We start from the raw sequence: 13,296 nt of genomic DNA, 5'->3' as shown, positions 1-13,296 counted from the left end.
CGACGACGGTTTGGTGGCGCTAGTTGCCGACCGTCACTGGCAAGCATTTAATGTTTTGGGGAACCGAACCGACAGAACGTTTCGGTCACCTCGAGCGCTTATGTCACGGGGATGACGTCATTATCGGGGCCTCCAGAAAATCGAGGCTCAAGTCATTTCTTATCATTTTATTCTAAGAAACGAGGGGACTATCTATATACGGTGGAAATCGGGCTACCCAATTTCGTTCTTCGATGGAAAAAATGATATCACGTCGGAAGACCAAGACGTCGAGCTCGGGGTCGAAGTTTTTTTCCAAGGTCGAGGTCGATATCACTTATCGGGGTCAGAAGAAGGCATGCTTCGGGATGATGTCGTTATGATTCAGTAACAGAAAGAGCGAGATATCCGCAACGAGCCGGATATCACGGCGTGAATTTTGGAATGGATTGGTCTTCGGCTGTTAAACAGTTGTCAAATACGATTTCCTACTATAATTAGAAGTGTACCTTATTTAGGACTCTCCTATTATATAAAGGGGGATCCCATTCATTTGTAAGGACATTGTTCACTGATAAGAAAATATACGCACGTTACTCTCTTGCTATTTCACTTACTGTTCATCAGAGTTATTTTATCATTTGTTATTCCCATTATCATACCTTGGGATTATCACAGATCGAGGTCGAGATTTAGCTTGCACACTGGTTTGATCTATTTTATTCTTTAATTTATCTATTTAATTCCTTGTTTATCAATTGGTATTGAATCAAGTCACATATCGTTAAAACCACAATATAAGTTTAATTGTTACTCGAATTTTAGGGTAAACAGTAAGTTTCACTTTGATAGTGTGGTAACTTGGTAAAAACTTAATCGAACTTAATGTTCACCTAATCAAATGAATACATAACATATATATGTTTCACATATATACACAATTATCACTAGATCATAATTAATTAATATAAAAATTCATCTTCATTTACTATTTAACCATAATAAATTAATATGATTTGTTCAAAACATGGAATGCAAGTAATATATCTTCCTCCACCCTTACCCAATATCTGATGTTCAAGCTTCCGAAATGGAGAAACTTCTAATAGGGAACGTTTTGCCCTTTAACGAACACCTACACAGTGCAAATTCGGAATAGTCTGGCCAAAGGAGTATTAAAAAAGAAGTTCCATGCACAGTCAGCCAGATAAGGCTATTGTTTGCTCAAAAGTTATTACATATCTTATGAGTATAAAACAATATAAATGAGTCCCGGGAAAATCATAGCAAATCGTAATAATCCGTTGGACCAAATGAAAGAAACGAAAATAAGTACTCAGGATTAGGGGGGGAAACATTAGAAACCTTTATTGATAACATTTGTTTGGTCTGCCTCTCCATGAAAAGGTTCAGAGCCTTACAATGGTGTTTTCTCTTCCCATAAGATGGGTATATTTTTTCTCTTCTCTCTCTTGTCAATAGTGGTGAAGAAGCAGCCCCCCCTTTCTAGGGTTCCCTCTCTGGGTATTTATAGTTGTGGGCTTCGTGATCTGGCGATAAGTGGCCGTGACCACGTTGGGATCTCGCCTTTATGGTGGCGGATAGGCCATGGCCTTGTCGATCGAACCAGATGCGGGTTGAACATCGTCAATTCTGAGTGGTCGTGCCATTAATTAATCATGAATTAATTTAAAACGGGATTAGCCTCGTTAATTATCGTGGGGTCGAATTCTGACCCATACAGCTATGTTTTTTTTTTTTTTTTTTTAAAGTGACGACGAGTTGTCAATACGATCATCTGGCTCTATTTCAAAATAATTACCAAGAGTTAAAGTTGAAGTATATAGATTGACAAAGTTTAGTCGTCCGAACGCTTTGTTTACTAGATGTTACAACTTGGCAGCAGTTAGTTACAAGAAATTAATTTCGAGGACTTAGAAGGATTGTGAAGTAGATATATCAAATGTATTGCACTCTAAGGAGATATTTTTATCCGTAGGCTCATGTACACATAAATATATTGCATGCATTAATTTTATAGTCGCTGAATGTATACCACAAATTTTCAGGTTAATTTCACAAATGGTCATATAACTATCACATTTTTTCACCGAAATCATATAATTTTGTTTTCTCGCATAAAAGTCATAAAACTTTCACTACTTTGCTCAAAAAGTCATAGTTACCGGCAAATACGATTCTCCGGTAATTTTTTCCTACTCTACCAGTTTTTAATTTATTAAATTCAATCAAATAAATTATGACTCAATTAACATGTGCCTGACCCAACCCGACCCGATATTCATATCCACAAATTAAAACATCCCCCAAATTTGATACTTCTCAGTTCTTTCTCAATACCGACAAACTATACAACTTCATGAATGTGGAAGAATTATCATGTTATTTTCTCATCAGTTATTTGGTTATTCCGGGACCTCTCTCCTAGGGTAAGTATCTTATTTGTGATAATGGGTAGGTGCTTCAGAGATCCCATGACTATCCTGCCACAATTATTTAATTCTAAGGAAGTAACTAACAGTGAATATCTTAAAGCAAAACATTCCTGGGAACTAAAAAAACTTTTATGGCAAAATAGAACGAGCAACGAGCAATATCACTAAACTATAAATATATATATATTATGGATGTTCATTTAATACTGCATTGTAAATAAGCTTCCTGAAGAAACTTATCCATATGGGACTCTACCGTAAATATGATTATCTATTTAGTATTTTATAGGAAATAAGCCTCCTGAAGAAGCTTATTATTTCGGTACTCCGTTATGGATAAATATTACCTTCCGGTAGAAGATTATCTGTATCTGGTACAGTAGTAGCTTACAAGCAGCTTACACAGCAACTTGCTGTAGCAGCTTGCTGTATTCTATAAATAGAGGAGATTTCAGTTCATTATGTACATGAATTTGAAGTTGAATAATACATGAATCTCTCTCTATACTTGTCTTCGATTTATTTACTTTATAGTTTTTATTTTATAACATAAACAAAATATTGCTTACTAAGCAATACAGCAAATAAAATGTGCATCAACCAAAAGACAAAAGCAGACACAATATATTATGCCAATAAGTGTATGCCATTTACAAAAGAAAAGAAATTTTAGACAAATATCCCTATTTTGTCTTTGAGAGTCTACACTTCTTCACCACAACTTGCACATAATCTTGCATAACTTTCTTCTTGACTTCCCTGCCTCTTTTTGATACTTTCACAACTTCAGTGTCACCTTACACAATCTTATGACCATGTACAACTCTACCTACAATATCTTGTTCAGCAACATCCTATAAAACAATACAACACCGTGAGAAAAAATAAAATTAAGCACATATAAAGGACCATGAAATTCAACTAACAAAGGCAACACAAACAAAAAATAATAATTTTTACCTCTTTTGGAGTCATTCCTAGTGCAGCAAAAGCATTTGTGTGGTGTGGTCACTAAGTGCAGCAAAAATATTATGGTTGTCCCTTAAAGTACTCCTCTGATATGGACAGGAAGCCATTTTTTTGGCTTGAGAGCCCTAAAAGACCGCTGCTTGAGAGCCTCAAAACACCGTTGCTTGAGAAGAGAATTGAGATAGTAGTATGTATTTTGTTGATCCTTGCTTGAGAACCCTAAAAAATGCTTGAGAAAGAACTGAAAAGTATCAAATTTGGGAATATTTTAATTTGTGGATATGGATATCGGGTCGGGTCGGGTCGGTCATATGTTAATTGAGTCATAACTTATTTGATTCAATTTAATAAATAAAAAAATGGTAGAATAGGAAAAAATTACCGGAGAATCGTATTTGCCGGTAACTATGACTTTTTGAGCAAAGTAGTGAAAGTTTTATGACTTTTGTGTGAGAAAATAAAGTTATATGACTTTAATAAAAAAATATGATAGTTATATGACCATTTGTGAAATTAACCCACAAATTTCCCTTCCTTAGCTCTTCCTGCTTTAGCTTATTATTTCTCGAATCAATCCACCTGAGTCACTGAAAGTTGTAGACTTTCCTATCGAAATTACGGTCAAGCATCCAGTTAATTCTTTCTAAGTGAAATGTTTAAATGCAGAGCTGATAAACATCTATCAAACAATTATATCCAGTCCAATAAATGATTACTCCTTCGTAAAGGATAAGGATTTCTTGGATTAAGATATTGTTACTTGATGTGAAGCCCAACTAGAAGACAAAAGGAACCTCCCTCGATCATTTATCAAACAACTACTTGTAAAATCTTCAAAGGGTCATAAGATGTAATTATTTTGGTTCATTTCTCTTCTCTTTTTATAATCCAAAAAAACAAATAGCTTCTGGAAATGCATATTATTTCTGCTTAAACTAATTTTATTTTCATATTACCGTTTTGTTGGAATGTCTGGAATCTATTAACATTATTGAGTTTAGCTTCAGGTCTAAAATGTATTTTGTGGTCCAATTTAGTTTTGACTTCCAAATTCCAAATAATTTCAATGTCAATCACCTGTTGAATTTCTCTTTTTCTTAGAAATAATAAGATATGAGTTTAAAGATACCCCATGAATAAAGGAGTTGAATTACCGAAAAAGAACTTACAGTGTCGAATTTTCAGTTTTTAAATTCTTTAAAGTATGAATTTTTTTCGTTTACTGTTTCCCAACCCCCATACCTTCCGTCCTACAACGGTACTCTACAGGAGTCTTGGTTATTCAAAAGTTTGATATGAATGCTCTTTGAATAACATCATACAAATAACAGCTCTACTCTTGGTACAAGTCCACAAATTCAACTACTGTATCACTCTTTTCCTTCGAAAGAAATACTCCAAGATAACAGAGGGGGGAGAAATTTTTTGTAAGAATTAAACTACTAAAATTGTTGGCATATTTAAATGTGCTAAATGCAGAATTCAGACTGCGCTTCACGTACAGATTATTAACCAAGTTGAGCCAGTAACCAACAGGACAATTTGCATAACCACAACTCATCAGAAGCAGAAAAGAAAAGCTAGAATTGCTTTCAATTCAAAATAATTATTCGGATCCAATATGAGATTACTGTGCCCAGCGGAAAACTATTCATCCTTCATTTTCGACCTCCTCTCTACTTAAAATATATATTCAGAATTGAGTTATAAACAGTACATGGATTGAATACTGCAATTTCAATTACTATCATTTATCCATCACAAGGATAAAACTCTCATACTCCTACACACGAAAATTGTAGCACAGAGCTAATTCTCCATAAAAGATGAGCAAACTGCAGAGTGTAAATCGAGCTTGTAAAGGAAAGCAAGTCTATTCTGCGATTCTACACCAACCACAAACATATCTTGAGAAAGCAGCTGATGCCAAAGCAACAAAAAAAGCTCATCAGACCAATAACTTTTCTGAGCTATGGTCACTTGAGATTTGGAATATCTTATGCAGACCTCCTTCCGCTTGTGGTGATACCATAGGTACTTGAACTAATCCTAGTTCGCTTCCTCTTCATGGTCGGTGTAAAGCTATTATTCTTTCTTTTTATTAACTGATTATCACTCTTGTTTCCCCTGGAATTTGATTTTCATCAGGCTCACCTAGATCAATCACTTCAAGCATTGACAAACCCGCCTTCCTGTATGTTTTGACAATCTGCTCAAGTCTATCATGTGCCAAAACAGCTATCTTGGTGACCCTTCTTGTCAATAAAGTCAAAATAAAACGAGGATTCCTCCACTTCTAGCAAAATGCCTCAGTCACCGGTCACCAATAAGGCTGTAGGAATGCAAAGATAAGTGTATGATGCATGGTATACTAAACCAACTAGAAAGACATGACTTGTTAAATATTGAATTATTACAACTAAAGTAGACCATTAAATTGGATTATGAAGGGGCATTATTTACAACTGCAGCACCAACTAGATAGCTTAGTGCCAAACAGCCCTGCGGTCTTCTGACTAGAGGATCAAGTCTGTGTAACCCATCCAAAGTTGGTCATTGACATGATTAAGATTTTTCAGAATGGATTAAATCCAAATTAATCCATCAAGTTTTGGGCCAAAATAAGCTAAAAGAATGCAAGCAAATGATTAGTTCGCAACTCTCTATATGGCTAATATGATTACTTCTCTCCGTTTCATTTTGTGCGAAGGTGCTTGACAAAGCACGGAGTTTAAGAAAGAAAGAGCCTTTTGAAAATTGTGGTCTTACCTCTTAAACATGCTATGGCATTTTTGTGGCTATAGATCATGTCTTAAGGGTAAAATGAGAAATTTAAAATTACCATGTTTTTCTAAATATAGAAAGGTGCCATTCTTTTTGGAAAAGATTAAAAAGGAAAAGGTCACATAAAACTGCACCGGTGTTGTGAAGAGAGGAAAAGAGACGAGCCCCTTTTCGCTTAAAGCGAGCGCTCGCTTTTTTTGAAGTGAAGCAGAAACTTTTAAAAAAATATTAAAATAAATACCGAAACGAAAAAAATGGCAGTAAGTAAGAAAAAAAGTACTCAAAGTAACACGCTTTTTTAAGTCTTTTTTTTAAATGGTTTAATAGATACTTAAATCAACAATGATATAGTCAGGAAAAGGAAGGGAGGATAAGGGGAAGAAGGAAAAATTAGAGCATCCAGTGTAAACCAGAACAGCAGAAAAGGATGAATGCCGGATAAGAACAGTAAAAACAAACGGGCTAATAAAGTAATAAGAAGAGTGTTGATGCCATGGGCAAAGACAGGGAATTTCCACGGAAGAAGAGAGGACGAAATGCAGAAGCAGTGAATAAGAGAAAACAGGACATACCAAAGAAAGAAAAAGAAAGTGGAAGAAGAAGTTGCTGATGCAGTAGCTTGAATGCAGGATCCTAAGAAAGAACAGAAAGGCAACAAAGGATTAATGAAGAATAGGGAAACAAGAAGATTCTTACACATGGAGAAGGAAAAGAAAATCAGAGGGAAAGAAGAAGCCGCTTGGATCCATAGAATCACTAGTGGTCTGCCAGGAAAGAAGAACATGAATAAGGGGCAGACGGGCAAGGAAGCGCGCGCGCGCGCGCGAGAGAGAGAGAGAGAGAGAGAGAGAGAGAGAGAGGCACCAAGCATTGATACCGAAAATGAGGAGGAGCAGCAAAGCGACAATGAGAAAGGGGAGCTGACAGGAGAAGAAAAGGAAAGGGGAAAAGAGAGGAATGAGAGGCTGGGAACGGAAGCCAATAATAGGTCACTGCTGACATGTCAGCACGGGAAGAAGAGAAAGAAAAGAAAGAGGGGGTGATAGCTTCGGTTTACTATGTTCTTCTTTATTCATTTCTATTGACAAAAAAAAAAGAGAGAGAGACAGAGAGAGTGATCCACTATTAAGTCAAGACAAGATTGAAGCAGCTATTAAGTCATAGCATATAACATAACAGATGTAGAACAACACAACACAGACATGCATACATAAATACCACTAATAAAAGCGTATAAGAAAGAAAATGAATCAATAGAATAAACATAAGGAAAATAGCCTGGTACTTAGAAGGCATACAAATGAGATATTGTTATTTTGAATGAAGAAGAGAACATAAATGATAGTATGAATTAATTAAATGTTGCTTCATTTCCAAACATGAGGAAAAAAACAAACCTGTGTATTACTGCATTGATAAAAAATCAAGAGCACCATCGAGAGCTTTAAATCAGTGCTTGAGCTGGCGCGCGTTCCAGCTTCTTCTCCTCTATTTTCTTTTGCTGACCTGAATGCTCTTATAGTATTTTCCAGTTTCATATCTTTGAAGGTTGAATACAACAGCCAAGCATTCTGGTATTGCTTGAAGCTTCCAAAAGATATAAGAACAAGCTGCTTTAGCCCAAAAAGTTGCGATTCGAAGCCCTTGAGTTTTTTCAAGTTTGTCCTTCAATCCACATAACTATGAGACTCAATGAATCCCATTAATACATTCTCTTTGAACTCTAAGACTTCAAAGAAATCGATTCGTGTGGATCACAACCAAGGCCACAAATTCATGTTAACCACTCGGCAATAAAAGATATGTCAACTTATTGCAATGCAAATATTAATAAGCTAAAGTTTCTAGAAGATGATTAAAGTTGGATTTTGCTTTTAAAAAAGGTTTTCAAGTTTGAAAGTTGCTCAAATACTGAGTTAGAAGAACAAGGAAAAATATAGGGGTGTTCATGGTTCGATTTGGATCGGTTTTTTCCTAAAAAGAAACCAAACCAAGTAAGTCGGTTTTTCAAATACTAGAACCAAACCAAACCAATTAAGTCGGTTTTTTCTCGATTCGGTTTATGTCGTGTTTTCGGTTTTTTCGGTTATTTGTCGGTTTTTTCTTAAATATAAGACATACACTACCAAACACATATTCCGGCGACCGCATTTTCAACGTAACACTATCAAATCAATTGTCCTTTGAGAAATTTATTATTTACCAAGATATATTGATGATAATTGGATCAAATAGTGATGAATAATTTAAGGACTCAATTAAAAATATATTATTTTTAACGCGAAATGGATTCTTACACTTAACAAAGGAAACTACCAATCAAACTAGATGTAAAGGTAAAGAACTATACTAAAAGTGCAAACTATTACCATTTACCATAAAAATTTTGAAACTTTGTATAAAAATATACATATAATAGGTGTAATAATAAATTTGAAATAGCTACTCCTATAGTCGGTTTGGTTCGTTTTTTTTTTTTTTTGATTAAAACCAAAACCAAACCAAATTTGATCAGTTTTTAAAATTCAAAACCAAAACCAAACCAAACCAAAAAGTACCGGTTTTTTTGGTCGGTTTGGTTTGGTTTTCGGTTTGGTTCAGTTTTTCGGGTTTTTATGAACACCCCTAAATATGATGGACTCCTGAGCTTGTAACTCCACTATAGTTTTCAGGATAAGTGGTAGATTTTTCCTTGTTCCTGTAACTCATTACTTGAGTGCAACTTTTAGACCCGAAAACTTTATTTTTAGCAAAATTCAGCTTTCATCATCTTCTGAAAACACTCTTACGGAGATTTGCATTGAAATAAGTTGTGACATTTGCTTGCCGAATGGTTACCATGATCATGTGGTCTTGGTCATTCATACTTCTGAGAACCCTGAGGAAGCTGACCTTCATACTTCTGAAAACCCTGAGGAAGCTGACCTTCTCTGGAACCGGTTAGAGGGGAGCGAACTAACTATTGTAAGAGAAATCAATGTCCTTAAAGTCCTAAAGTTGAAAGAAAATGCATTCATAGAAGCCAGAGATTGGAGGCCTCTTTAGTCTCCTAGTCTTGTGGATTGAAGGACAAACTTGAAAACCTAGAGGGTTTAAAATCGCAACTTTCCTAGGCTAAAGCAACTTGTTTTATATCTTATTGCAAACTTGAAGCAGTCCCAGAAAACTTAGCTAATATATCAAATATTCAAGATATAAACTGAAAAATACTACAAAAGCATTCAAATCAGTATGGCACTTGTTCTTGCCGAGTGGTTACCATGATCCTATAGTCTTGGTCGTTCATACTTCCTAATTAGCATTATTGGTAAACGACATTAGGCTTCGAAGAGTGATAAGCCCCTTGAGAACAAGAACTGGCTAAATACAATTGTAAACCAGTAAAAAGAAAACAGAGTGAGCCACAACATCATCATTTGATCAATCACTCATTTTGTCTTTGAACCAAACATAAAAATTAGACTTCCTATAACATAGAGGTTATCAATTATTGTTGTCTAAACACATGGAGTTCAGATTAAACTACAAATAATCTACTCATAACAATATCACTTTCATGTTCAATTACTGTGAATAAAATAGGAAAACAGGACTGACAGAGACAATAAAGATTCAATTCACCATCGCCTAAATTACCGAACATGTATAATAAAGATTCAATTCACCATCACCTAAATTACCGAACATGTATAAAAATTAAGTTCAGAATTGACACACATAATCAGTTGTACATGTTGCCAGAGTACCAACTATTTTGAAAATCATAGATTATGCCAAACATACTTGGACATCAAACAAATGAACCCAACAATTTAGTAAAGCCTTTAAAGCATCCAGTTCATATTTAAATTAAAAAAAAAAAAGCGTAGAAACCCTCAAACTGCCTATCAGATGAATGTCTCAACTATTCAAAAGACGAACCCAGAGGCAAAGTCTCCGCTAACGCAACTAAACTACAATTTCTTCAATTCATCTCCACAATCTCATTAAACCTCACAAACTATTTATTATTTTAGGAGTCAGCTTATCTTATGTGAGCCCACCCACCACCTTTAAATTTATTCTTTGGGCCAAGATCAATTCAAATCAAAGCTCAATTCTCTTCTGTCTCAAAACTTGGCCCAACAAATCTCTTAATGTTCTCCACCACATGGCTCATTTCAAATTCTCCAACTCAAGTTTATCAAATTCCCAAATTCTTTTAGAGGCTTCATGCATCAATCTATCAACTGTCTTAATATTGAATCAAATAAACAGGAAATGCTCAGCACCACAATTGAAGACACAACATTTCCAAGTGAACATGAGGATAAACAGTAAGCATTTGATATGTATGAACAAATCATGATACCAGCTCCTTTTGGAATACCAAGACAACTTTGACCCAAGAATTTCACTAAGAAATGGGCTTTTGGCCCCAATCAAATTTCTAAAATTTCTTGCTGTCACCCGTGACACTTAAAAAAAACTAAGAAGATTCAGGACTACTATAATTCAAGACCACTTGCATAATGAAACTGAAATGTGACCTAACAACAACGACATACCTAGTATGATATATGGGGAGGGTGGGGTGTACGCAGACCTTACCCCTACCGTGTGAGGTAGAGAAATATGATATAATTGACTTTGAATTTACCTTATGACACCTGTTATTAATGAAACTTATGATAATCAATTGTCCCTAAAAACAAAGAGCAAATGACTAAACGACAATCCAGGTTCTCATTTTATTTCCACAAGCCTATACCTAAAAAATACCTCTTCGGCCCAAAAATCTCACAATTCTTAATTAAAAGCCCAAAATTTATTTATTCTCTAATTCATTTGGAAATGACACCAGGTAGCAACTTTACAGGGCTGCTATTTAAGAATTAGCCAGTGCATCCTGAATTTCAGTTTTTCAATTCAATTTTTCAGGACAAAAATGTCATGAATTGTCTTGAAGTTAAGATTTTAAGTTTAAAATTTCAGGACAAAAATAAGTATTGGCTAATCACTAAATAGTATCCATGAGAATGACTATGTGTGCATTTGCCCCCAATTCATAGGCTCTCAAAATTAACCCATCAAATGCCCGAAATAATAGAAACTGCATGTCACTAAACCCATAAGCAAAAAAAAAGTCAATTTGAACCCTGATTTTAATCTTCATGCAAACCGATAATCCTCAATGTAGTGATATAAGCATAGACTACAATGATACTAATTTCTAGAGTTAGAAATGGACAGATATGCTAAAGAAGTCGTGTAATCAGCAGCAACCTACAACACATGGATACCCTGAAACGGACTGAAGACTTTACTAATTCAATACCAGATTTAGATTGAACCAAAACACAACGAGAATGAAACTGACAATTTTAAAAGCTAGGTTTCAACTCTATTAATTTAATACCAGACTCAGATCCATGCCCTATTCATGTGAGAACACACGAAACAAACTCGAAACAAGGATTAAACTAATCTACAGATGACATAGAGCTGTCAAATTAACATCAATCCCTCTTCTTGGGCCCAAAGACTGATGCCCAAAATAGCAAATATTCTGAATTATTCTTAAACACGCTTGGACAGTGAACTACGGGGACTAGGACGCAGGTATCATGCTTTAATTCAAAGAAAACGCCACATAAAGTGATAAACAGAGAGGAGGGAGGAATGACCTTACCAAAAAAATCGATTAATAGAAAAGAATCCCAGCAATGCCGCAAACTCCGGTGCCGGAAATTTCAAGTTGCGATAGGCACTTGGAAAAGAAATCACGATCAACGCCTCCGGTTTCTAATCGGAATCCATCTCACAATCAGATTGTTTTGTTTCTCAATGTACAGGAGTATTTATACAAGAAAAGGTGTACCCGCCTACTTTTGGGTTAATTCTTCACCCGCATTTTTATTATTTACTTTTTCGAGTCCTATATTTAAATTATGCATTAATTATACATAAAGATACACATATAATACATAAATTATATATTCCCTCCGATCCAAAATAAGTTATTTTTTAGATGTTTTCACACAGATTAAGAAATTTACCTTTTAGCATTAATTAACAATAAAATTGACCATATTAACCTTTACTATCTCACATAAACACTCCTAACACATATTCCAACACTATTTATTCCAAGGATACTGTAGGAAAAAAATAATTAATTCATTCTTGAAATCTGGAAATATCACTTATTTTGGACCACAAGAAAAGGGCCAAAAAATCACTTATTTTGGACCGGAGGGAGTATATATTATACCTCTACTTAGGGCTACTTAGGGCTATTCATTTGGATCGGATATCCGAAATCCGAATCGATCCGTTCAATTTCGAATTTCGGATTGGATCGAATTTCGGATTGTGTTTATTAAATTTGCGGATTTGGATCGGATTCGGATTGGTATAATTTTAATCCGATCCGAAATCCGAAATTATTAGGGTATGTATAAATACTAAACTTTAATTTCGGATAGTCAGTACTTCCTTTACATCTTCCTCCAAGTTATTACCTTTACAATTGCTCGATTTAGCTATATTGGCACTATAGTACTCTCATAATTGCATAAACATGAATTTTTTTTTACTGTATTGCCTCTTTTACAAAGAAAATATACATTTGAGTTTGCAACTTTGAGGCATAATAATCCGATCCGAAATCCGAAATCCAAAAATCCGATTCGATCCAAACTTGAAAATCCTATCCGATCCGATATTCTTTCGGATTGGGTTCAGATTGCATTTTCTAGAATCCGAAATTCGAGTCCGAAATGTATTAAATCCGATCCGATCTATGCACAGCCCTACCTCTAAAGACTATTTTTAATTTAAGTGATTGAATAATTGGCCATTTGGGTTACTCGTGTGGTTGGATAGTAGGCTATTTGTGTAAAAATCCCTTCTTCACCCGTTGTGTATATACCCAAGGGAAAAAAAATATAGCTAACACTGATACCTATATTGCCACGTACGAGTAATAAAATTCTCGATCACATCAGCTGTTATTTATTGGGAAGATGTAATCTCGTTCGTCCATTGCTGTTTTGTACGGCGCATGTGGTTCCACGTGGATCGATTAAACTTGGAACTAAGACCAAGTTAGAACATAATTTTGACC

The 13,296-nt window shown here is 35.1% G+C and overlaps 2 long non-coding RNA genes across 2 annotated transcripts; both read right to left on the bottom strand.

Moving 5' to 3' along the window:
- Positions 1-3,041: 3,041 nt before the first annotated feature.
- On the bottom strand, positions 3,042-3,627 carry LOC109237012. Its single transcript, XR_002069589.1, has 2 exons — positions 3,396-3,627; positions 3,042-3,289 (listed from the first exon to the last, which is right to left on the bottom strand). It is a non-coding gene; the product is annotated as an uncharacterized LOC109237012 (long non-coding RNA).
- Positions 3,628-4,967: 1,340 nt separating this feature from the next.
- LOC109237026 lies at positions 4,968-8,195 on the bottom strand. Its single transcript, XR_002069590.1, has 2 exons — positions 7,586-8,195; positions 4,968-5,736 (listed from the first exon to the last, which is right to left on the bottom strand). It is a non-coding gene; the product is annotated as an uncharacterized LOC109237026 (long non-coding RNA).
- Positions 8,196-13,296: the final 5,101 nt, after the last annotated feature.

Source organism: Nicotiana attenuata, unplaced genomic scaffold, assembly GCF_001879085.1.
Source record: "Nicotiana attenuata strain UT unplaced genomic scaffold, NIATTr2, whole genome shotgun sequence".
Taxonomy (NCBI): domain Eukaryota; kingdom Viridiplantae; phylum Streptophyta; class Magnoliopsida; order Solanales; family Solanaceae; genus Nicotiana; species Nicotiana attenuata.
The sequence above is the reverse complement of the archived record's forward strand: the minus strand, read 5'-3'. Positions and strand labels throughout refer to the sequence as shown.